This window comes from Ursus maritimus, unplaced genomic scaffold (assembly GCF_017311325.1).
Source record: "Ursus maritimus isolate PB19 unplaced genomic scaffold, ASM1731132v1 scaffold_27, whole genome shotgun sequence".
NCBI lineage: Eukaryota > Metazoa > Chordata > Mammalia > Carnivora > Ursidae > Ursus > Ursus maritimus.
In genome coordinates, this window is record NW_024425230.1 from 35,906,217 (window position 1) to 35,930,130 (window position 23,914).

The 23,914-nt window shown below is 41.1% G+C and overlaps 1 protein-coding gene and 1 long non-coding RNA gene across 2 annotated transcripts in view; one reads left to right on the forward strand and one right to left on the reverse strand.

Moving 5' to 3' along the window:
- IQCH (IQ motif containing H) overlaps window positions 1-23,914 on the reverse strand; it is a 197,113-nt gene that overhangs the window by 137,601 nt on the left and 35,598 nt on the right. The gene's annotated exons all lie outside the window — the stretch shown is intronic.
- LOC103679054 lies at window positions 242-10,110 on the forward strand. Its single transcript, XR_572823.2, has 3 exons — window positions 242-319; window positions 677-782; window positions 9,919-10,110. It is a non-coding gene; the product is annotated as an uncharacterized LOC103679054 (long non-coding RNA).

The following is a 23,914-nucleotide window of genomic DNA, read 5'->3' on the forward strand; positions in this document are numbered from 1 at the left end:
CAGAGTGTGACACAAAGGAGAGGGTGGAAGGCAGATGATACTCGGATCCTATCAAGCAGTCAGCTCGTTCATAATGCTGGTTTCTTTAATTGTTTCAACTACATCTATCTCAACAGTGTAAAAGCCAGACCCAATGTGCGTGCGTGCATGTGTGTAGGGGCAAGGAGAAGAGGGTTACACTTGGGGGTTGATGTCCTCCGGAGATTACAGAAATAAATCCCGCATGCAGTGTCGCTGGATGTGCCACACGAGCCCACCCGCTGTCCCGCTCCCATGGTAAGGACAACCACGTCTGCATTTGCTTGCTTGGAGGGAGAAGGTACGTAACAACCTTCAGCACTTACCGAGCACTTACTGAGCACTTACTATGTAACACAAACTTTAATAGGATTGGCGTTAAGTTTCATGAGGAATGGACCCGCTAAGGGCAACGGGAGTGCAGAACAGGGAGTAATTAACTCTGCATGCTGGCATTGCAGACGGCTTTGCAGCGACTCCACCCGAGCTGTATGTTAGAATCTCTCAGGGAGCTTTGTAATAATACTGCTGCCTGGGCCCAACTCTGGGCAAGTAAATCCGAATAAGCTGGGCTGGAGCTGGGGCCCCAGGTGATTCTAGTGTGCAGCCAAGGTTGAGATGGACGGCAGTGAGTGATATTTAAATTGTGTCTTCAAAGAAGCATTGGATTATATATCACGTGGAGACGAGGATGCAATTATAGAGAGAAAGAATGGTGGCGACAAAGCAGAACAGCATACAGATGCATGAAGATTCCATGCAAGGTGAGGATCTCAGTGTGGCTGGGTATGCTGTGTGTGCCAGGACGGTGGGGTGGGGGACAAAACTGGAATGGTAGATTAACGCAAACAAAAGAAACCAGCTTTATGAATGCCTCGTGGAAGTTGAACAGCATCTGCTTCTGGCTTCTCCTTTATGTCACGCTTTTTTATTTTAGGCTGGAACCATGCTCTATAGTTTGTATAACATGATATGGACTATCATAGAAATAGAACAATGTTCTTCATATCTGGTGTGTCATGACTATTTCCAAAACTCTGTCCCTTTATGCCTAAACCTTCTATAACAGCTTAATTGTTTTTCAAAATTTAAAAAAAATATAGAAGAGCTTAAAAAAGAAAACAGCAATCACATTCCTGCTGGCTGGAATTAATCATTGTTAATATCTTGGTATATTTGCTTCCAGTGTTTTCAAATAGAAAAACCATTCCATTTTATGATTCTGGTAAAAAATGATATATGCTTATTATAAAGATTCCAATTAATGCAGAAAAACACAAAGATGAAAGTTTAAGAAACCATGCCAAATATCATTAGGTGATCCATTATCCCTGACATCTTTGGAATGATTAATATATCATTTTATAAAAATAGGATTTATATTACATTATTAAACTTAATTTTTGACATGAATTTAATAGGAGGGGAAAAGGCTGAATTAAACTCAACAAATTATTAAACCTGAAGTCAATATTTCTTTACTACAAGATTCCTATGAGTTGAAAAAGATTCCTCTGCAAGGGTTGGCAATTTTTTTTTTAAAGGGCCAGACAGTAAATATTTTAGGCTATTCTGGCCCATTGTTATAGCTTGAAAGTAGCATAGATAATATGTAAACAAACAGTGGCACTATGTTCTAATGAAACTTTATGTACAAAAACAGGTGGTCCGCCCTCACCCAGTAGTTTGTGGACTCCTGCCCTATAGTTAAATAAAGGCGATTATGAAAAACATTAGGTTTTTTAAAATCGTGTTTTAAATTAGAGTAATATACCCCATCCTCTAAAGATGAGAACATAGAACTCTCTTGCTACCCCCATCCCTTCTCCCTCACCTCCCAATTTTTTATTATATTATTATTTTTACATTGTCCAGATTTATAATATCTACATTCTGTTTTGAAACCATAATCACTAGGATTGCTTAGTATTCATCCTATGTGCAAATGGATCCAGTGTCATGGCTTCTCTATGCTTCAGTTCCTTATTTTGATAGATTTCTTTTCTTAAAGATTTTATTATTAATTAATTAATTATTTTAAAATAAACATAGTGTATTATTAGTTTCAGGGGTAGAATTTAGTGACTCATTATTTGCCTACAACTCCCAGTGCCATTACATCACATGCCCTCCCTAATGCCCATCACCCAGTTACCCCATCCCCCGACCCCTCCAGCAATCCTCAGTTTGTTTCCTAGAGTTAAGAGTCTCTTATGGTTTGTCTATCTATTTATTGTTGAGAGAGAGAGAGAGAGATAGCAAGAATAGGGGAGGGAGAGGAGAGAGAGAATCTTGAGCAGTCTCCCCCCTGAGTGCAGAGCCCAATGCAGGGCTCAATCTCATAACCTTGAGATCATGACCTGAGTCAAAATGCTCAGCCGACTGAGCCACCAGGCGCCCCTATTTTGATTGATTTCTTAATTGCCTGCCTTTGGTTATCAAGCAGTCCTTTCCAACAAGTGTTCATGGGTATTTATACTTGAATGATATCTGGGATCATCCTTTTATCAAAGCTTTGCAGACACTGACCCATTGTCTTCTACAGTGACTATTGTGAAATCTGATGCCAGCCTGATTCCTCACCCCTTGTCGGTGATTTTTCTTTCTGCCTGGATTTCTGAAACATTCTTCGTTTTTGAAGTCCAGGTGTTAAACTAGAAAATACCTTGATGTAATACTCTAGATCAAATCTTTCTGGGATTCAGTGCTTTCTTTCCACCTGTAGATTTCATTCTTTCCTCACTTCTGGAAAATTTTCTTCCATTATATCATTGGATACATCTTCTCTTTCATTTTCTGGGTTCTCTGTTTTAGAGACACCAAGTGTCATTAAGTGTTGGCTCATCTTTGTCTTTCATATTGTGGTACCTAACTATTCTTCCTCTCCTGGTTCATAGAATGCTTTTAGCTGAGCATATGGCTATCCAGTCCAGACTACATTTCCCGGTGTCTCTCGTGGCTAAATGTGAACATGTGAGCAAATTCAGACCAGTAAGACGTAAGCAGCAGTGATAAGTGTAACCTCTGGGCCATCTCCTTAGAATGCCTGCCCTGGACTATCTTTATCCTTCTTGTGGGCTGAAACATGGGTGTAGAGAGGAGTCAGCTTCAACCACTGGAACGAGAGTGTCTGTGACCATAGGAATGAGATGAGACAGCATCCAGACAGAAGGAACCCTCACTCAGTTATGCTCCCTGTCATGGAGCAAAGCTGTCTGTCCTGCCAACCTTAGACTTCTCACCTGCGGACTGTTTGTGAGTGAGAAATAAACTGGTCTATTTATGGCATTATATTTTTGGATTTCTTTGTCACAGCAGCTTAACCTGTAACAGACTACTGTGCAGGTCTCTTAGCTTCTAATTAATTTCCTTTGTCTTTTTCCTTTGCATTTGCTGTGCTTACAGTCTTTTCTCTATGCTCATATTTCAGTGTTCAGCAGTGTCTGTTCTGTTCTTCCTATTTATAGTTTATTTATTAGTTCCATAAAGTATTTTGGTATTCAATTTGTTTCCTTATGTCTGCACCCTCCCTTTTTATCTCATTCTGCTATTTTATCATCTTGTGGCTGAGCTCTAGTTTTACTTAATTTATGTTCCTATCAAGCTGTGCTATAATGTGAAGAAATTGTGAGAAAATTCCTTCCGTTCCTTGAGTTATATTTTTTTCTGGGTTAGGCTTTGTCTTTTGCAGCCCATGGTTGTCCCTTCCCCCACCCCTCCCTCTCTTTTGTTAGCTCTCGGTGAAATACTGGCGTTTATATAATAAATCAGTATGGTGGCCATATCATTTCTTTCCCCCTTGTATGTTCTTGGGCAGCTCTGCCCTGATAATCTCCTTGCTCTGATGTGGCATCTCCTTCCCTGTTGTCTGCTACCAGTGTGTTTTCTTTACCAGCAACACGTGAGAACTGGGTATTCTGGGTGTTCTCCACCTTTCTGTTACCTGAGGGCTTGGGTTGGGGAAACCTCCGTTTTAGGATACATGCAGTCTTTGTTAAAATATGTAGGCTCTCCTCCCTTTCCTGAGATTTTGATGAACATCCTATATCAGCATTTGCTCTACTGTCCTCCCTCCCTCCCTCTAGCCCCAGGGGTTTTGGGTCACTTCTCTCTGGAAGAATTAGACATATTATTTGCTTTCCAATTTCACCTTTTTCTTCCAAGTCCCCTTGTCAAAAGAGAAAAAAGATAAGGATGCCTGCTTGATTGTCTTCTCTCTGGATTTTGTAGCATTTCTTTCTTTCTTTTTTTTTTTAAAGATTTTATTTATTTATTTGACACAGAGAGAGAGACAGCCAGAGAGAGAGGGAACACAAGCAGGGGGAGTGGGAGAGGAAGAAGCAGGCTTCCAGCGGAGGAGCCTGATGTGGGGCTCGATCCCAGAACACTGGGATCACACCCTGAGCTGAAGGCAGATGCTTAATGACTGAGCCACCCAGGCACCCCGGATTTTGTAGTATTTCTGAGAATCTCAATATTTTGATAATTTACCAGTAGTATTTCTGAGGGGCAGGGAGGGGTGAGGATTGGAGCTATGTCACACCCTTCTACTCTACTCCAGAATCTTCTGCTTGGTGAATTTAAACCTGCATGGCCATATTCTACAACCCTTCACGACCAGTCCTGCCCCAGCCCTCCTCCCCATATGATGGATGGCATACTAAAGATCGGGAAGGGAAAGTAGCTAGGACACACATTTAATCTGGTAATAGAGGCAGGCTAAAAGGGCACATCATTGCTTCATGGCCCAGTGCTTTTACTACATTTTCATGCTTCCTGAGTTCTTGAAATTTTCAAGCCAGACACAGCTCACATCACCAGCCCTACTCCTGTCCTCATGGTAAAACCGTATCACTCTGTCCCCTTTCTCAGCATCATTTCACATAGATACAGTAGGAGTCTCACTTTCTCTCAGACTAAGGATTACCAGCATTCTTGGAGCTAGAAGAAAAACTCCCTTGGGAGGCATTTGTAGCATAAGAGCAAAAAATCATGGGCTTGGAGCACTGGATTTCAGTCCTAACTCTGTCATTTACTTAGCAATGTGCTGGGGTAAGTCATTTAACTTGTCGAGTCTCAGTTTTATCTTCTGTAAAATAGGGATGTTCTTAGCTACAGGGCAGTTGAATTTTATGTAAAGGATTTGTTCCTAGAGGCATTTCATAATTCTGAACTCACAGAATTCAGACAGCCTGACTTTAAAGAATGCCAGCTATGGCAGAGACTTCTGCATGGCTTCCAATGTGCTACAGAAACTATATTTCCCAGCCTCCCTTGCAGCTTGATATGTCTTTGTGACAGGATTCTGGCCAGTGGTATAGCAATCATAGTGACTCTGCTGGTTGGAATATAGACATGATGGTGGGAGCCTAGCAGCCATCTTAGCCATCTTAGATCGCAGATAGAAAATGCAGAGGTGCCTGACATTGCAGGGGTGCCGTATCAGCCATAAACTGTGTGACGTGAGAGAAAGTTACTGTGGTGTTTAATCTACTGTTATTTGTTATGTTTGCTGAATCTATATCCTAATAGTACAGGGTATTTTTATTTACTGAGATGGTGTTTCTCTGTGGAAACTCCAACATAAATATATCTTAAATTCACTCAGACTGCACCAGCTTTGAAAAAAATGAAATTGTGTTTCATTTTCTTAAATTTAGGGGGATTTGAATTATTTCAAACTTTGTATATACAGCAATAATTTATTATTATTATCTTACGGCATGGAATTTCAAATTTATATAATCCAATTTTGCATAAAACTCGGCATCACTGATCTTCCATTAGGCTGTCGTGAGGAATTACTGAATTAATATATAGAGATGCACAACATAAACTTTTTTCATATCAGAAATTGGGGCTTTTTTGGGGGGAGCGCCTGGGTGGCTCAGTCAGTTAAGCGGCTGCCTTCGGCTCAGGTCATGATCCCAGGGTCCTGGGATTGAGCCCCACCCTGGGCTCCCTGCTCAGCCAGAAGCCTGCTTCTCCCTCTCCCACTCCCCCTGCTTGTGTTCCCTCTCTCACTGTGTCTCTCTCTGTCAAATAAATAAAATCTTAAAAAAAAAAAGAAATTGGGGCTTTTTTTACATAAACATTTTATTAAAGTATAACATTCATTTTTTGAAAAGACCACACATCATAAGGTCATCACTTGATACATTTTCACAAAGCAGACACTAGGAAACCAGCATCCAGAACAGGAGTAGAACATTGCAAGCACCCCCAAGGCCTCTCTCCTGTTGCCTGTCAGTCACTTCTGAATTCCACTCCCAGCTATTATTTTTCTGTTCTTAAATTTACATAAAAGGATTATTACAGTATGTATCTTTTTGTATTTGGCTTCTTACCTTTAAAATAGATGTGAGAGTCACTCATATTGTTGTGTGTGGCAGTATGTTTATGCCATGGACTTTTAAGTATTGATTTTGAGTTATAAATTATACTTACAGCTGAACCCAATAAGACTTGAGCCTCCAACCTCCCACTTTTTTTGCAATGTTTTTAATGTTTCTTTTAGAATGTTCCCTCTTAGCTCTGGCTACTAAATTTCTGTCACCTTTTAACAACTAGATTAAAAGTAACCTCGTTTAGGAAATCACTTCTGATCTCTTCCTCCTCTGAGTTCCTATAGCTTTTTTGTACTCCTCTTATTACATTTACAACATATATTGTAAGTATTTGTATGGTATCCTCAAGGCATATCATAATTCAGAGCTCATTGAATCCTGTCTTATCTCCTTTGAGGAAGGAATAGCACAAAAGAATGTTTTAAAAAATTTAATCAGTTAAAATGTATTGGGAAGGAGCAATTAACAAAGATATATAAATAGCAAATGTTTTTCTTTTTCATAAAGGTAATACAATGGCAAGCAAGACTAAATAATGGCCTAGTTATGCTTTTGGTAATGGTAGAGTAGCTTATAACTGACTAACCCCTCTGAAGATAACAAATATAAATTATGGATAAAATAATTTAAAAAACCCAACTATTTGAAGGTACTGAGATAAATTGAAAGAAGAAGCTAGAAGAAAGTTGATCTTGAAAGAAGGGAACTACAATAGTTGAGGTTTGTGTGTGTGTGACTTCTGGCCTGGAATACTTCTCAGTCCATGTGATATAGAAGGAAGTCACAGTCTTACTGGTTAGAGAAGTAAGAGGATGGAGTATAGGGCCCCATAAAGGCTGAAAATGAGGGGGAATCCCAGAAAAGGCAGGGACCCATAACTTACAAATAAATTCCATGCAAATCCTTGACTGACCCCTAAGCTACACCTAAATGGAAGAGATTCTAAGGAACCCAGCAAAGACACAGCAGTTAACAATTTGAAAAAAACTGAGCAGAGATTTCAGCTGCTACTCACCAAGGGTAGAGTTTGGAATTTGAGTCTAGCAAATTAATTGCCTATTTGAACAGGCATCAACACATTAGAGAGCAAGGTGCCAGAAATCAGTCTCCATAACACATCATTTATAATGTTCATAACAATGAAAAGTCACTATATCTACAAAGAAACGGGAAAATGTTCACACAGGAGAAACAGTCATCAATAGAAACATACCTCAGAGGTGATGTTTTATGGTAAAGATGGTGATGATGGTTTCACATGTATACATGTAATCTCCAAATTCACCAACCCATATACATTAAATATGCACAGCTTTTTGTATGTTAATCATACTTTAATAAAGTAGTTTAAAAAAAAAGAAACATGTCAAGATGATTCGGGGCAGAATTAGCAGATAAAGACTTTAAAGCTGTTATTATACATACTTTAAGGACTTTAAAGGAAATAAGGAATCAATGATTCAAATAATGGCTGACTTAATCCAAACAATGGAACTTTAAAGCATTGAATTATTTAAAAAAAAAAAAACAACCCTGACAACCCACAATTCTATGTAAAAGCAGTATAAAGACTTTTTTTTTTTTTTTTTTTTTTTGCAAAAGAAAACAGTGAGTCACCAGCAGGCATGTGTTACATTGCCTTGAGCAGGCAAGAAATGTTTAAAGAAGTTTTTTAGGCAGACAGAAAATGACACAAGATGGAAACTCAGATGTCTATGGTAAATATCAAATACTATGCATTTTTCTTTTCTTAATTTCTCTGAAAGACAACTGGCTATTTAAGGCAAAAAAATTATAACATGCTGTGCACTTTACAATATATATAAATCACATGACAGTACCACAAAGGATTGGGACAATAGCACAAATGAAATTCTGTAGTTGTGAGTTCCTTTTTATTTATAAAAATTAAATTTATTTATTTGACAGAGAGAGAGAGAGCACAATCAGCGGGGTGAGGAGCAGAGGGAGAAGCAGACTCCCCTGCTGAGCAGGGAGCCTGATGCTGGGCTGAATCCTGGCACTCCAGGATCATGACCCAGGCTGAAGGCAGACGCTTAACTGACTGAGCCACCCAGGTGCCTCTACTTGCAAGTTCCTTACATTGTATGTGAACTGGTGCAATATTAACTCTGAGGAAACTCTAATAAGTTGAGGATGCATATTGTAATTCCAAGAGCAACCACTAAAAATAACGCAAAGAGGTGTCGTTTAAAAGTCAATAAAACAGACTATTAAAGGGGCGCCTGGGTGGTACAGCGGTTAAGCATCTGCCTTTGGCTCAGGGCGTGATCCCGGCATTATGGGATCGAGCCCCACATCAGGCTCCTCTGCTATGAGCCTGCTTCTTCCTCTCCCACTCCCCCTGCTTGTGTTCCCTCTCTCGCTGGCTGTCTCTATCTCTGTCGAATAAATAAATAAAAAATCCTTAAAAAAAACCAGACTATTAAAAAAATTTTTTAATCAAATAACCCTAAATCAGTCAGACAACAAAGGAACAAAAAAGAGACAGTAAAAATAGAAAACAAGTAGAAAAATAATTGTTCTACATTAAGCCATGTCAATAATTGTATTAAATGAAAATGGACTAAACACTCTAATTAAAAAGCAGAGATTATCAGACTGTATTTTAACCAGAAGATAAAACTATATGCTATCAATAAGAGGTGAATTTTAATTTAATTTTTAGAGAGAGCAAGCACACGTGCACAGTGGGGAGGGGCAGAGGGAAAGGGAGAGAGACAATCTTAAGCATACTCCATGCCCAGTGAAGAGCCCGACGTGGGGCTCAATCTCACGACCCTGAGATCATGACCTGAGCCAAAATCAAGAGTCAGATGCTTAACCGACTGTGCCACCCAGGCAACCCAAGGTGAATTTTAATTTTAAAGACACAAGTTGAAGTAACAACAACAAAAGGTTGATACACCATGTAAACAGAAAGCAAAAGGAAGAGGGAGTGGCTACATTAGTATCAGACAAAGTAGGAAAATATGTAGTATCATCTAAACACTTTTCCCTTGAAAATAGTTAAAATGCAACACTTAAGTAAGACTTCCTGAAGTGCCTTCCTCTGAATATAGTCCTATGAGCTATTCTGTAGAAAAGGAGGAGAGTTGGGCAACACTACTCCCTGCGAGGGCCTCCCTCCTCCTGAAGATTCATGGTGCACTCCAGCGAGGTAGTGACTCCAGATGGCCTAACGGTGTGAAGGTCAGCCTGACTCTCTTCAGCCTCACGTTTCCTGTTTTTATGGGGCCACAAAACTCTCCTTTCATGGAACACCTGTTCACATTCCAAGGAACCAGTATTCTTTGGAACACATTTTCAAAAAAAATCTGACCAAAGGGTTAGTATAAAGCTAACAACTGTGATCACTATGATTCATCACTGTGAGACCATACTGCAAAGTGAAAATATAAGGGGTAACTTGGTTTTACAGGAAATGTTTCTTCAAGGAGCCTGCAACACACTGGACTCAGGGTTTTTTCGATGGATTCAAATAGAAGTCTAATTACTTGTTGTTGCTATTTTTCCTCTGTAAATTTAATAGCATGTCTCTGCAGCATTCCAGTAGAAATTTAAACATTCTGGAAAAGCGATTACAGGAGAACAATAAAGCACTGGGATTTCATCTACACGTCTGTTACATCTCATACAAGAAAAAAGAATAACTTGAGCTGCTCACACTTGTGACTTTTGCATATTGGTGAATATTATACCACACCACCGCCCAAACATTGTCACAAGGTATGAAAAGACAGCAACCGGAGAACCTCTGGGTTCTATGCCATTTTTCTTCTGTAAACGTAGGGCTGCGTATTACAAATTGATACTTAGATAGAATCGATCGTCTCAACCTTCACAGGAGGCCCGTGAGATGAAGTGAGTTTAAACAGTGGTCCTTTCAGTGAAAACCTAAGAAAGACTCTGTGAATGGGTTTATCACGTATTATAATTATTTTTGCACTTGTGATTCACCGCCTTGGTCTAGAACAGTGTGCCAGTCTCTAGGCATTGTTGTTTAAATACTGGCAAGGGTCACAAGTGAGAGAGCGTTCGGTCCTCATTTACCTCATACCAGCAGCTGCGTTGGCACGCAGCTGCACAACTGCTGGGGGCTCTCTTTATTTAATTTGGCATCCCTTCCTGAGCAGTATTGAGACTTCCACTTCAACGACTCCACTGGGCTTTGCCATAATTTCTGTGCTGTATCAGTAAACTCTGCCGGAGAGATGCCCAAGCAAACCTGAGAGCAGGCTAGGAGCGTGTCCAGCTTAGGTATTTTTGCTTAAGTCAATGATGGCATTAACCCCACAGACAAATCCAGCCCGTTTAAAAAATACAACATTATTCATTAGTGGAGAAACTGATTTGTAAGGAATAGTATTTAGTCCTCTTAGTAGTGTGTGTGTGTGTGTGTGTGTGTGTGTGTGTGTAAGACCCTGTCCTTTTCACAGTTTCTTTTGGGATAATTTTCCTAGACTCTGAATCAGACTGTCAAAAGTAAATATAGGCCCCAATTCTGAATAAGTCACATATTAATTATTAGGCTTGGTCATAAACCTTAGCCTCTATGCCCTGGGTTTCTTATCTGACACACTCTGAGAATTTAAAGTGGTAACACATAAAAGTCACTAGGACAAGTCAGGTACACAATAGGTACTCAACAGATGCTTTGTGAAATGCGTAACTGGAAAAAGAAAAAAAATCAGTACCTTCTGTGAATTTTGTTTCCACAATCAGAAAACAGTTTCATCTAGTCTGCTTTTCTGTTTTACACATCTTGGTGGTGGTCAGAAAAAGGAAAGGAAGGGAACCAAAGGAAATTGATTTCGCTCAGAATCAGAATGGTAGGTTGTCAGAACTGGAAGAAATCTTAGGGATGGTGTGGTCCAATGCCCTAAATTTGCCGATGAACAAACTAAGGAGTCTAAGTGGTTGCCCCCACATCATATAGAAGTTAGTGACTGATCCAGGATTGGGGTCCAATATAAACATCTAAACATGGACTTTCCTTATAATTCAGACTGTTAATATTGTGTGAAGCTATGATGTTTAAAGAAACCTTCCTTTGGCTAACTTGAAAAATAGTTCTCCTCTTATGATTTTCTTATTATTTTTTTCTCTTTTAACATTTTACTTTACTTTAATCCATGAGGAGTTTTCTTTGGTTTAGTATGTAAAGGTAGGACTTAACTGAATGCTCTCTTCCCAAATTGCTAGCCTAGCGACTTGGCACCACACAACTCACCGGCCCTCCCATTCCCCCCAACTTACAGTGTCACCTTCCCTACATTCAAAATTATTATTTACATTGAGGCCAATATCCATGCTCATTTTATTATTCCATTGATGTGTCTGTTAATTTTTCTACCCATAGGATGCTGTTAGAATTATGTTAATGTTGTTACATGTTTTAACAAGTTGTCTGAAAAATTTACCTTCATTAATCTTCTTTAGGAAAAAAAAGAAACCTGAAGGTTTTGCCCATTTATTTTTCAAGATGATGAACACTGGCAAGTGGAAGAGAATTAATATTCCACACAGACCAAATAAAACCCATAAGAATTTTGATTGAAATTACATTAGATATAAATATTAATTTGGAAACAACTGGCATTCTTATAATCATTTTTCCTTTTTGGGACTATGATATATCTTTTTATTTATTCAACTCTTCTTTGATGTGGCTCAGTGAATTTGAGGCATAGCATGTCAAACTTTAAAAATCATTCAATGATGATCTAGGGAAGGGAAAATAAATTCTACCTGAAGAGATCTAGGGAGATATTTCTTATGGCCAATAAGAGGAGTACTCCACAAATGTAGCCAAATGAGGTCAATGGTATTTCATTATTTAAATTAACTTGACACAGCCTAACTCAATTACACAGATCCTTACCAAGCTGTTATTCAAAGTCATTAACCACATATGCATCAACCAACAGTAAGTTTATATTGGGTTCTTACCAGATCCAGCACCATGTTTGATGTTGGCGATATGTTCCCTATCCTCAAAGGAGTTTACAGTCTTTTTTTTTTTTTTAAGATTTTATTTATTTATTTTAGAGAGAGAGACAGAGATAGCGACAGAGAGCACAGGCAGGGAGGAGAGGGAGAAGCAGGCTCCGCACTGAGCAGGGAATCTGACGTGGGGCTTGATCCCAGGGTCTGGGATCATGACCTGAGCCAAAGGTAGGTGCTTAACCAACTAAGCCACCCAGGCGCCCCAGGAGTTTACAGTCTGATTGAAGTAAGTTTCCACCTTTAAAAGCACCAGATCTAGAGAGTAGATTTTTTAAAAAAGATTTTATTTATATATTTGAGAGAGAGAGAGTACACGTAGGGGTGGAAGGGTAGGCAGAGGGAAAGGGAGAAGCAGACTGCCCAGTGAGTGGGAAGCCTGACATGGGGCTCGATCCCAGGACCCCGGGATCATGACCTGAGCCACAGACAGATGCTCAACTGACTGAGCCCCCCGGGTGCCCTGCGAGTAGATCTTAAATGTTCTCACACGAACTCACAGAAGGGGTAGTTATATGAGGTGATGGGTGATACAGTGTAGCACTACAGTGATACTACACAGTGTTTACTACATTACAGTGTAGCGTATGCACGTGTCAAATCATCACACCGGACACCTTAAACTTACACAACATCTGTCACTTCTATCTCAATAAGCCTGGGGCGGGGTCGGAGAGTACTAACTCTTCTTCTTGTTCTAATCTTTGAGTTAATAGAGCCTCTTCCTAAGTAGTTTGATCTTTTACTTCTATTCCCAGACCGAGGTAGAGAAATTTCTCCAGCAAATTCCTTGGTCAGCAAGGGAGCAGTTTTTGGCTGGGTCCCACATCTTCTCTTCTGGTGTAGGTCGAAGTCATCATCCTCAAAGCTACCTGGGGGTACCATAGACAGACTGGCTGAGTTTGAATTATGACCCTTTGACTTGTCACTGTGTGATTTTGGACAAGTTATTTAACCACTTTGCCTCTGTTTCCCCAAATATAAAATGGAAGTGGTGATCGTATTTAACTCGTAGGGTTACTGTGAAGATTACATGAGCTGATTTGCGTAGATTGTCCTTGCCACCATGCCCAGCGTGCAGAAGCACTCAGAAACGCTGGCTATTACTTAAAATGCGGTTTCCTAGGCAGGTAATACATTTCAGCTTAAAATGCAGCCTGGAGCAAAAGCACAGCTAGGTGTTCTGCAAGTGTTCAAGATTAGAAAATGGGAGCTTGTGGGGGAATGATCTAACCTTCTGTGGAAGTTTAGGTCCTACACTTGAAACTGTGGGTAAATGGAATAAGATACCAGTTTCTGTGGGAAAATGGTGGCATCTGCCCTTGGGATTTCAATGTTTTAGATTAGATGATAATTCTATAATGAGAGGGCTACAGTTTTAAAAATCCTTGGCAGAAAGAGTCAATCGTCTTTTTTTTTTTTGTTATATTATGGTTATATTAAATGAATCCAATATTAAGTATCCAGTTAATCTTTAAATGGGTCAAGAGGAGATGGGGATAATGTTTTCTTGGTGGTCAGCTACCTCTCTTAGGTCAATGCCTGTTTTCACTTTACAGTGTCTCCTGATAACATTGTACAAGGATCAGCCCCTTTTTTGGTTAGACATGGAAAACAGTATTTTGAAACTCAGAAGAGAATTTTCTTAGGAACGTATTAAACAAAGTGGATAGGTCACGAGAGATATTAATACAACTGAACGTAACCACTGGCCACATCTGGGCCTCTCACCAGCCAGGCATGGGGAAAGCAGAATTCTTTTGCTCTAAGTGGCCCCAGCGTCTTGAGAAACTGTCCAGCCCTGAGTAGCACACCTGGGCTCTCCCTGGGAGATAGGGAAGCAGGGTATCTCACCAAGAAATCCCCAAGGATCCTTTGCATTACTGGTTCCTTCCCACCTCTCTCATCTTTCTCCTTCTGATGCCTCATGCCTCCTATTTCTTCCAGTCAGGGTCCCTGTCCTGCTCTGGGTACTACAATGACTCAGATAGGAAGAAAGAGTCGTGACAAGGACTGAGCCTTAAGCTAACAAAATGAGCACACGATCAATGTGGTCAGCTCTGTGCCGAAGTTGCTTTAAAGGCCTCAGGCCCCAGAAAGGAATGTAGTGTAACTAGTGTTATCGAACTAGGTGCCAACTGAAGGTATAATTTCCTTTTATTGTAGGAAATCAGTAAAAAGGAAAGGCGGTGGTTAAGAGCACAGGTTCTAATATCAGAGAGGCCTGGATTTGAATCCGGGCTGTCCCACTCACTGATTGCATGACTGGAGCAAGAAATATAATTTCTCTATGCCTCAGTTTCTTTATCAGTAAGACGGGAGGTCATTTCACTCCCTCCACTGGGATCGATGTGGCCATGGATATAAGAAGCTGAGTGCTGTGCAACGTCGTTCACAGAGTCAAGTCCAAGCAGATCGTAGCTGTTTATTATAAAAAGTTGAACCAGAGAGTCAGAATTTCTCCGTGTCCGTAAAGCACTCCACGGGGATGTATTCCTCTCCCGTTGGCAGGAGCAGCTTCACAGATGGATGCATCGGACTAGAAACGTGCAATGCTGCTCACCAGGAAGACTGTCCAACTAATTACCCTCAGTCAGTTTCCCTGTTCACTAAGGAGCCTTGTAACGGGGCCGTCCGTTTCTCTTTCTAAGAAGGGAACAATGTGCTCCCCAGATCAGGCAGACTGGAACATTCAGGCTTGTCCTACCATTACAACTCTCCTTAGAATAAATATGATGGCATTTCAGTTTACACGTCAGTCTCTCATGGGGTCAGCTGCACCCAAGAGTGGAATCTCTAACTGTAAAGTTGAGGGTCCTACGTACCCTGGGTGGCACCAAATTAGCAGCACTCCTGGGTTCTCCAGCTGCAAATTGCCGACCTGTGACACAGCTGTAGACTGGAGGTCACCTGCCTGGCCCCAGTGGACTTACTTTTGTATTATTCTAAGTATAAGAACGCTTTGGACATGTTCTTAGGGCTTTTACTTCTTGCAAAAGAGCAAAAAAGGAAGAAAAAAGCCTATCCCATGAACACTACTTTTCCTTCCCCCCCCCGCCGTTTAGCATAAACAGAGAAGTTGGGAAACACACCCGTATTTTAGAAAACACTCGGATGAAGATAGTCCCCTGGGGTTTTTCTTTGCATGAGCAGGTGGGACTATAGTGAGTTAGCAAGCGGGTGAGATTCAGGGGCTCACACTGTCCAGTGCTGAGGCTGGTAACTGGCAATGAGGAAGGGGGGTGCGCAGAGAAGGGGTGCAGGGTAGAGTGGAGGGGAGGGCAGCCAGCATTTGCGAGAAGCCAGTCACTCCTGTGCTCTCCCTGGCTCTCTTGCCTCTACCAGTCTTGCCCCAGATCCTGCTTTGGACTAATACTGGAGGGAGAGGTGAGATGAGGGGATTAGAGATGAGGTTCCAGTGGAGTCCCAGTTAGCAGTGGGGGAATATTCAGCATCCAGACAGAAAGCCCAGCCATCCAGCTAGATTGGCAGCTCTGAGTGGCCATTCATTTGACAGGGACAGAGTTGTATGGAAATGGTCAGGGGGAAGGCTGCCTGTAGAACTCTAAATAGGCCATTTCAGGAACACTGAACAAGTTCAAGAGATAATGCTAGATAATGCAATTCGAGAAATCTTTACCGCCAAAGAAAGAGGAAATAAAGTTTAATAACCAATGAGGACATCAAGGGAGAGAGATCGTTCAGGAGAATTCTAAAACTGCCTTTCGGTGAGAGCATCTGGAGAAATGATCTAATTTCAGAAACTGTATGCCTTCAGCCCTTCTTTTTATGATCTAGGCTGAGATAACACAATTAGATTTCAGTAGCCCATTCAAGGCCAACCATCAATTGGCCTTACCCGTCCAGCCACATCTTTTGCGTTTTTTCCCTTTATAAAAACTCAAGATCATTAGGCAAAGCTCCAAGCCACCCTCTGTTACTCCCTCTTCTCCACCTTTGCTTGTATAGCTTCCAACGCAGGTCCCTCTTCTCTCAGCCACGCCCACCAGCTCCTCCAAGGCCTATTTTGACTCACGCACCCCCCCTACCCCGGGGGTGGGGGGGAGTTACACCCATCACTACTTTGTCTCCCTGAGAGGCTGGCAGTTCCCCAAGGCACCAAGGCAGCATTGATCTGGGAGTCAGGGAATCAGAGCCGTGGCCCAACGAGGAGGACTCCGAACAAGCCAGATTGTCTTCTCAGGATACAGACGGGGAATCTCAGTCCTTAGAGACTGAATGATGTTCCCATGACAGTGAAGCTATTACAGCAGTGGTGGGGCCCAGTTAGCGCCCACGTTCTCTGAGTCTCCTCTCGGTCTATGGTTCTTTCCACTGAAAAGCTCACGGCGGCTTCCAGACCTCAAGGTTGCCAACCATGAACAGATTTATCCAGGCTATCATCGCAGATAGAATGGAAATCAAAAAACTATATAAATTGGCTACTTTGGTGGCATATTGTCCCAACGTTACAGCCTAATGAGAAGGATCTCCTCCAAATAAATACCTTCTGGGCTTATATTACACATTCTGATTCAGAGAGGATGCTTTTAAAGAAAGTTTAGGGTGAATTACTCTAGTCTGTGGGTACTTACTTCTGTTCTACCAAGGAGGTTTTAAAAGGCTAGGAATGTATACTTGAATTCAAGTACAGTTTAAGGTACAATGGGTTAGAATATTGGAGAACACAGCAATTGTATTTATTCATCTCAAGTACCTCTCAGTGGATAATTAACCTGGGCCATGATAAAAACAATTCTATTAGGCCCATTTCTCTTGTGGCTAATGCTACTGTGCTTCTTGCTATAGTATTTTTCCTTTGCTTCATTCTAAATAGAATGCTTACTAGGATAATGCAAGTATTACCTCTTACGTAGCAGTTCCATTCTCCTCCTTGGAGTGGAAAAGATACAGTGGTTAGAGGAAAGCAGGAAGTTTATATTTTCACTCATGAGGATGCAATTCTTATGAAAATCTGCAGTGGCAGTCTAGATGTATCTACTTTTTGGTAGGTTTTCTGTACCATCCACTAAGAGAAGTGAGTCTTTTATCCATAAAGAATACAGAGTTTTTAGGATACTTCTCTGTTCTGATACACACTTTGCCCCACACTGGATATTTGTGGGAAAGGGAAGGAAATCTATCACAGGGAGTTCTAATTTGGGGGGGGGGCATGGATCCTTTTGGGAGTCTGGTGATGCCTATAGACCCCTTCTCAGAATAATGTTTTCATAAATGCATAAAATAGTATACATTGGAAACCAAGTATATTGAAATACAGTTCTATCCATGGACCCCTGATGCCCTAAAGCTGTTATAGAGCTGACTCAGGCTCCACCATCTACGTAATTTTTGGCTCCTCAAATGCAATTAAGGGTTAGAAACATAGCCTCCTACTTACCAAAACTCAAGCCCAAAACCCAAGTCACAAAGTGCAAAGGCATTGGATCACATCAGGGAGCAAGGCTAGCTGGTTAGCAGGTGGCTGCTGACCTGGGATGATTCCAGGGCAGTGAAAGGCTCTCTTCCTGCATCCCCAAATCCCCCTTCTCCCTGTCCACTCATGCTTGAAATCCCTTAATAGAGTCTAAGTCCTTTGGTTTAATTAAATAGAGGATTTACTCTTGTTAAAAAACAAAAACCCATGGGAGAAGTAATACTCCCTGCCAAAGATTTTCAAATTTGTTTTCGGGAGTGGAAGTTATTTTCCAAATGCAACCTCTTATAGAATGCTGATATGTAAATAAATGCAAGTTTTACAAGAGTTTAGTATAATTCTATATGTTGAGTCATATACACAAATAAGCCTATATATCATATGCAAATCAACACTGGAAGCAATGAGGTTGTCTCGATGAAGGCAAATTATGAGATCAAGAGGTACAGATAATAGCTACCATCTTGCATCCATCTCAGCATACAGTCTATTTCTGTATTTTTCTCTTGCGTGCGCAAGATGGAGAACATTCTGATGTCAATGGATAAGGAATTTCAAATAGCTAACAACTTGTTATGGTGTTTATGATCTCAGGAGTTCCCTCAATTAAAATGGTCCAGAAGCTTTAAAGAACAGTAGGAATTTTTGTTTCAAATGGAATCACTAACATCGTTTAACAACTGCTCGTATTCCTTAGTGATTAAGGATTAGCTGGGGAGTACTTAATTTAGGGAGATTTGTCCTGTACATTTCATAAACACTTTGCATCCTAACTCTCCTTATCTACTTCATGACCTAGGTGAGTAGCTTAACCTTAGTCTCAGTTTCCTCATGTGTAAAATGGTTATAAAAATAGCACGTATTTTATAGGTTTCAGGGTTAAAGAGGAGAGTGTACATAAGGCCCTTAGCACAGTGTCTGCAACAGTGTAGCAAGTGCTCTTATTCTTGGGGGGGTGTCGAATGACTGGAAGTACTTTTCAAATGTGTCCTGTAACGTTGTAAGATGTTCCATCATGTCCCATTTAAAATTCTTCTCGGGTATCTCGGCACCCTCCTGTTTCGGATAGTCACTCAACTGCAAAACAATCTAATTTTGTTTTGCGTGTTGAGTCCAAATTTTAAGAGGATGCTTTATTGCTGACCTTTCATGTACAGCTGTAAGCAAAGTAATATGGCAGCCCTGCATTGCCAGATGAAGATCGTGCAGCACATTTCCAACCAGGTGAGAACCAACCCCAAACTGAAATGAGCAATGAGACGATCGGTAATGCTGTATCCCCACCGTGCGACATGTATTGTTGTAATTGTACCATTGACTATTACGCTGCCAAACGTGAGCTCCAGAGAACTCACCTGGCTTTGACTGCACGGTGGCACACATGTGTTGTAATGCTTACACCAGTAGAATGCTTAGTAGGGGCTAGGAACTACTTTAAGAACTTGACATGTATTTGCTGACTTAACCTTCACTTATTTGTGTGATTATTATAGGAGTATATATGAGCAGATCTGAATTTCAGATCTCGTACAAAGATACACCCCATATAATAAAAAAGCCTTCCTAAGGAATTCAAATGTGTGTGTGTGCGTGCATGCCCACACACTCACAGAATTAACCTGACAGCACTAACTAACCCATTGATGATATCTAGTATGTACGAAAATTTGGTACCTAACTTAAGTATGTCTGTGTTTTCTTTATTACACTTTAAAATGGTTCAAATATTTATCAAAAAATTAAATATGAATTAAATGCTTGCAGTCTCCCTGAAACTCACTGGCGTTCTCCATAACAATTTGAAAACGAGAGCATTAAGCCTTATTACTCATTTATACTGGAGGGTGAAAGGAGCCAAATCAGATCCTTCCCCGGGAGCACAGGTGTGAAGAAGGGGAAGGAAGTATGCGATTTCTAATATTAGCTCATTTCCCCCAAAGCCGGGAACCTTATGAGGTACCTATTATGTGCCAGCAATGTTATATTACCTATAATTTCCAGAACCCCCTTGCCTAATGGGCACCACTGTCCTGACTCTGCAGAAGAGGAAACTGAGGACTTGAGATTGCATTTGCTTGCCTGGAGTTGCATAACTGGAAAATAGCAGATAGGACCCAAACTGAGCCACTCAACCCCACACCCTTATCCCCACACCAGACTGCCTCCAACCCAACTTCCCCATTTTATAACCCTGGAAGATGGGAATGAGCGAGGTGGAGTAACTTGCTCTGGGAAACAGCTAGTTGGTGGCAGGGCTGTTGCAGGAATCCAGGAGCGAGGGCGTTTCACTAGGGAGACTCTCTCGGATGGTCTAGTGGGAGGATGCCCTATGCAACCAGGGTGACCGGGGCCAGCAACATCGTTTCTTTACTTCCGGACTCAGCATCAGGTCACGTAGTTTCAATGAGAGATTGGATGTAGGAGGAGACAGACCACTCCTCTTCTGAGCACCTATTATGTGCAAAACACTGCTTGGGGCATTGCAAGGTCTGACAAACAGGCACACTGAAGGGACAGCAAGGTCCCTGCCCTCATATCATCAGTGTGAGAAAGAAGGCATCATCAAAGAAAATATTAAATAGAATCCGTGGGAGCTGTTTCAGTAATATTTTGGTCCTCTCCCTCACCCTCTACAGTAATGCAAGTTTTAAATGACAGTATAAAACTTGGCACAATACAATCCGCGAAAATTGCCACTAGTCACAACTCATATTTTCAGAGCCCTTATTTGTACCAGGACCTTTGCTAAGTGCTTTGAATTCTCTCATTTAAATCTCAGTACGATCCTATGAGATACATTTATTATGGACATTTTACATGTGAAACAATGCAGGCTGTTTCTGGGAGGTCCCTCCTCCAGCAAGATTCACACCACGCGGTCTAGTGGGCCCCAGAATCCCTACGCTGAGAGCGTACGAGTGCTTGCAGTTTGCATAGGGTTGATGGGTCTGGGAAGGCGTGCGGCATCTCAGCACAGAAACTCGGGAAACACACGTTCTCAGGAAGTTTGGGAACCCCCTACCGCTGGATTTTTTGTGAATAGTACCTGATGAGGGCATAGCCTCTAATAGCCTCTTCCCGCTCCCAGAGTCCTATTGGGCTTTTGTGAGAGAGCCCGAACACAGCCAATGACAACTGTCTCATCACTTTCTTCAGCTTTTCCAGGACTCAAAACCCAGGTGGAACTAAAGTTGTAAATAGCAGCCACTTACAAAGGTGATACATCACCCCTTCCGCCACCACCACTGCGGCCGCCACCACCACTGCCATATTGGGGGAGTACATGTGAGGAATCAGGAGGAGCACGACAGAAGTGGGGATGCTGTCTGTGTGTTGCCATCACAGTGCTTGGGTACTGACTGTGTGTCATAAATAGGATATGGCATTTCTGAACGTCTTTAAAGCTATTTTCCTTTTGTTCCACTAATTTAATTTACCAAATGCTCCTGGGAAAGGGGAGGGGGGCCAAGATGCTGACTCCACGTTTCCTGAAAAAAATCCACATTTTCTTTTTAAACGGCTCTCAACGAAATTCCATCTGATTGCTGGCCGACTCTCCCTCTGTCAAAATTCTGACCCGGCAGGTGTGAGAAAGAATAGATGCGGAACTTGAGTGAATACCCACATCTGTTTTTGGAAAAAAGGAACAGAAGCAGCACAGAAGGAAGTAAAAGAGATAATTGCTGGCTCGAACTACAATACATTTTACTTGTGGGCAGAGGGCCAGCTTGCAGCCGGCAGAATAGGCAGGCCCATCTTATTGGAATTCAGGGGTGGGCCTCCGTGCCTGTCCGGAGACAGCTGTAAACCAGCAGCCCATAGCATCGCAATCAGGCACCGAGTTTTGTCAAGGAATGCTGATATGTACAGAAGCCGCGTTGTCGGTTTCAACTGCACCCCTGCCTAGTGAAATGACAGTCAATCTCTGATTCCAGATGACAAGAACTGGAGAAAAACTTAAAACAAATGGCGACCTTTCAAAAGATTAATTTGTTTACCAACAAAATGTTCCCTCTTTGTCATCCGAGATGGGGGTGACCTTCACTTTCCCATATCTAGGCTGAAAGGATGCTGACTCTAGTCATCTGTTAACTCCGTCTCAGCAATTATTCCCTTTTTTATTTTTAGTGACAAGAAGGGTTTATTAATTCACTCTGCTTCTTGTTATGGTTTATAAATGCAACAAGCTCATTCTGAATTACTGCAGTGTAACATCAATTTGTTTAAATCTAATTCTGCTACCATTGCCAAATTACGTCGTGACTGTAATTGTGGCCATATGCATGGGCTTCAAACACAATCATGTTTTGAAATCGTCCTTCTTTCTCCCCCGCCCCCCCATGCCCCACCCTCCCCCTTTCTTCTGGTGCTGCTTCTAATCATTTGACACGAACACAATTGCCTCACTTTTCATTACTTTATCATTTCAGAAATGAATGTACTTTCACGAGCAAGATTACTCTGTACACCCCAAGTGAAACAGTAAAGAATGAAACCATGATTTGTGAAGTGTGGTTGCTACCCAACTAAGTTAGTGAAAAACACCGCATAACGTATGACTCATAAAATCGAGAAATCATAATAGTATTAAATTCAACCTCATGAATAAATAAAAGATTCTAAGTTTACATTGCATTATATATTTATTTATTTGGAAAGTGGGACCAAAGGACTGGTATAATTCTACAGCGACTCATAGGTTGCCAACAAGAAAAATGGTTTTATGATTCTTTTCTAGGTCATAACAGTTATAATCAGAGTTATTTGTGCAGCGATTCAAAGCAATGTTTTGTTTGGCTATTTTGTTATGCATTCATAATTGTTCTTTTAAAATTCATGCTAACAGATACATGTTTCAAGCCTCGTAAGAAACCCTTTTTATTTAAGCGAAACAAATCAAAGTCAAATTTTCTGTAGATCTTTGAACGCGCTGCATCAGGAAGTCTAACTGGAATGTCAGTGAGGAAGTGTGAGGCTGATGTCTCGGAGATTTCTTGTCTCCCCGTGCCTGTGGGGCTCTGCTCTAAAACCTGTTAGAAGGTTGGTGGTCGTGGTGGTGGTGTATAATTTGGCAGATTTAAGATATTGGGAAAACTCATTAGTGAGTTTCACTTTTAGTACTTTTTTGTAAATTGATTTTACATATAGTTACAGGATATAAAATTCTGAAGCCGTGTGTGTGTGTGTGTGTGTGTGTGTGTGTGTGTGTGTGTGTCTGGGGTATATGTGCTTTCATATACCAGCCCCTTATGATTAGGAAGAATATACCTCTTCGTAAAATGGAGAAAATACCAGTTTCTAGGAACTAATCATGTAAATAAGCTACATATTCAAATTTGCTCTGTCAAAAATGTCGAAGATTATTTACAGGCTTTTGACAAGCTGTGCAAGTTTCATAAGAAGGAAGGAAACACATGGCCCTCGGCAGCCAAATCATAATCCCCTTTGAGTGTTTAGAGTAGTTCTAAAAAGCGATTAGCCTTGATGCTGCTTTTCTAATTAACTATACACCACGACACTAGACACGTTGCTGCAGTGTGGGGAAGTGCTTTCAGAAACATTTTTATAAGTGGTAAATCACAACTGTATCTGTTCCCTAATGCTCTACACGATTGTTTAAAACCGATACCCGAATATTTCTCGAACGGGACTTTTGGCACAGTGTCTCCGTTTTATAAATCCAGAATGAAAATAACGATTTTCTGTTACTACCATCATATATACATTTGCAACGTGAAATGCCAGGATCAACTATTTTGATTGAAATGCTAACATCAGCTTGAGCAAAATGTATATAATGTGCATACATTTTAAAGTGCTCTGGTGTAGATTTCCATGGAGTCAAGTGTAATGGGGAAAAAAAGGATCTTGAATACAATAAATGAGTGTATATTCTCTCCATATCATGCAAGGCCAAGTGCTTTCCCAAACTCTCTGTGTTCAAAGTACATGGGCACGATAACCAAAGCACTCATCGTCTTGGGAATTAGGAAAAATATAACAAATGACTAAGGTTCTGCCCCAGATTTTGCATATAACTTGGAATTCCTATTTATGTCTCGATCTTGGCTCCCATTCATTAAAG